Genomic DNA, 3,452 nt, shown 5'->3' on the forward strand with positions numbered 1-3,452 from the left:
CCTCCTCCTCCTCCTCCTCCTCCTCCTTATTCTTCTCCTTCTTCATCTTCTGGCTCAGGAGGGTGGGGCAGGCCTGTCATGTGGTGTAGAGAATCAAACCTCAGTCCCTGCATACCTGCCTAAGCTTGCCTAAGCAGGGGCTTTAGACCACTGAAGTATCTCACTGGCCTACTGATAATTTATTTCTGATACTTTTTTTATATAGCCTTTTCTACTCTTTTTTTTTTAACTTCTTTGGCTATCATTTCAGAAAGTTCCAGTGTTTGAATTCCACTTTCTTCTATCTCATTCTGCACTGGCCTTTTCATGGTAGGGTGGTTGTTTGGATTTACATTTTCTTCTGCATTTTCTCATTTTCTATTTCAACTTTTTAACTTTAGTTTGTTTTCTATGTTGATACTTGTCAATTTCTTACAGTAGGCAGATTTTTTGCTAGCATCAGACTTCCATCAGAGATGTCTGTTCTTTATGAATTTCTTCTAGATATAGGAAATTCTTTATGTCAATCCCAGGAACGCACATTGCCAATTTGTTAAGGATGAAAATTTTTGATCAGTACATGTCCTTCAGTACTAGACTGTACTTATTATTATGACCCTGTACAATCACAATGCTATCATACAAGGGAGGAAAACTGATTGTACCATGCATGGCATCCTGGATAAAATATTACAGTTAGCAGTAACAATAATTTCATGTGTAGCTTAGCTACTAAAAATCCTTGGAAATTGTTAACTTGATAGAAGTAAAATTTAAAGTTATATAACAAAATCCAAACATGCATCATGTGTTGTATGTAGTAATTTCCCCCTCAGTGTAGTGATTTTACTCTGTGGTAATAGGGAAGGGTGTTAATATATGTAGGGTACAAGACAAAGTGAGGAATGAGTCAAATATAGTAGAATCAAGGCTGAAGTTAAAGGATAATTACACAAGCTTTGGGTAACTGGAGGAAACAGGAGGGAATAAATGGAAGAGAAAGCAAAGAGATACTGAAGTTGTTCAGAAGGGAAGGAGACAATGTTTACAACACATGAAAGCATTATAAATTTAAGAGTTAGTTAAGGATGAAAGAGGATAAATACAATAGAGAAAAAATGAAAATAGGAAATCTAAATAGGAAAAAACAGGAAAAAAGAGAAAAAGAACAGAAAGAGATTGGAGAAAATGATTAAAAAAAAAGAAAGGAAAAAAATAAACACATATAACCACAAAATACAAGACAAAACCCAACCAGACAGGAAAAGGACAACCAATCAGATTAACAAATGAAAATACAAAGGAAAATAAAAGTAGCAAAATTCCTCTAGTGTTCATAGTTCTGTGATAGTGTCCAAGATATATTCCAGATATATCTGTATCTTTGACGAATACTCCAAGTTTTTATTCTTTCATTCAGCTACTACCAACTCCCACTGAAATTGGCTTCTACAAGTTTGATTGTTTAAAAATTATAATAATAATTGAGATTAATAATTTGCATTATTAATTTATCAAAGTATTAATAATATTAATTATTAATTTAAATTATTTAGAATCTAATATCAGCATTTGACCTTCTATCTGAGTTATTTCACATGAAGTCCTTCCTCCAAGTTTTTCCATGTTGTCACATATAGCAGAATTTGTGTTTTTAAAGGCTAAATAATGTTCTTTTTTATTATTAATTTAGTTTATTGGTATATTGCATGTATACATCATACTCCTACTTTGCACTTGAACCCCTCATTCTCTCCTTCTTTATAAAAGCTCTTTTTTTCTTCTTTTGTCAGATTTTTTTTCCCTTTCCTTCCTTTATCCCTCCCCTCTCCCCAGTTTCCCTTTCTGCTTGAACATTTTCTCCAAATTTCACAATATTCAAGGATAAATAATTTCCACTGTATGCATATGACACATTTTCTTTATCCTTTATCCACAGAGACACATTTAAGTTGCTTATCTTATGAGTAATAATCCACTGTTTGGATATTTGCACAGACGTGGGGTTACTAGATCACATGGTTGTGTGCTTTTTATTTTTTTGAGGAACTCCCATACAATTTTCTACACTGGATTTACAAATATACACTTGTGAAAACAATGTACCAGAATGCCTTTTGTCTCAACATATTTGCCAAGAGTCTTTTTACCATTGTTGTTTGTGTGACAAGGATCCTGACATCTGTGAAGTGATATGATTGTGAGTTTGATTTACATTTCCCCAGTGATTATCAATATTAATTTGCAATATAGACCAATCAGTCATTTCTATGTCATTTTGAGAACTGTCTACTCTATTCCTTTGCCTACTTTGTCACTTTTATTTTTGGTAAAACAGATTGATGGATTTCATTTTCCTACTTTCATACATGCATATAACCTACTTTGACCACTTTTCCCCCTCCATCATCATGCTTGCCTCCCCAAGCCAAATGTGTTCATCTATTGATGATCACATAGGCTAATTCTATGCCTTGGCTATTGTGAACTGTACTACAATAAACATTGTTTCCATGTATCTCTTTAGTGTGCAGTCTTTAACTCTTTCAGAAATATGCACAGAAGAGATATTGTTGGGTCAAATATTATTTCTATGTTTAGTCTTTTCAGGAATTAACATTCTGTTTTCCACTGTTTGTACTATTTATTTATTTTGACAGAACCAGGGATTAAACTCAGGCCCTTGCACTTACCAGGGAAGTGTTTATTATACTGAGCCATCTCCCCAGCCCTGTGTTCGTACTATTTACATCCCCACCAACAGCGCAGGAGAATTCTTTCCTTCCCCAATACCTCATTCTTGCATTCATTGCTTCCTGGGTCCACGTGCCTCCCCCCAGTGATCAGCTGTAATCTCAGTGTACCTCTAATTTGTATTTCTCTGCTTGCTAGAGAGGTTGAATGTTTTCACACTTTTGGCCATTTGAACTTGTTTTGAGAATTATCTACATAATTCATTTTCCCACATTTTTATTCAATTTATTATTTTATTGGGGAGTTATTTGTAAATTCTTCCTGTAACATAGATATTAAGCCTCTATTAGAAGAACAGCTTGCAAAATTTTTCCCTCCCTCAGTGAGTTATGTGTTCCTTCTTAATTCTTTAATTTGCCATGAAGAAGCCTTTTAACTTGATATAGTTCTATCTATTGATTCTTGAAATTTCCAGTGTTTCTGAAGTTCTGCCCAGAAAGTCCATATTCCTATGCTTCAAGTATTTGACTTCAAGTATTTCTCCTACATAGTCCTCCACAAATTTCACTTCTGATTTTGTTTTTTTCCCACAATTTTATTGATAAACAAATAGCAATGAGACAGTTTCAAATCAAATTGGTGGAACAGTTCAATAATTAACACATTGCTTACATTATTCCTAGTGATTAATTGCTGTACAAGATGCGGACATGAGGTTTCGGCTGCTTCTGTCGCCTGGTCTAGCTTTCGCACTCTTAATTGGGCGCTGTGTGCGGCAC

The sequence above is a fragment of the Octodon degus genome, unplaced genomic scaffold, assembly GCF_000260255.1.
Source record: "Octodon degus isolate 3935 unplaced genomic scaffold, OctDeg1.0 scaffold00059, whole genome shotgun sequence".
Classification (NCBI taxonomy): Eukaryota; Metazoa; Chordata; class Mammalia; order Rodentia; family Octodontidae; genus Octodon; species Octodon degus.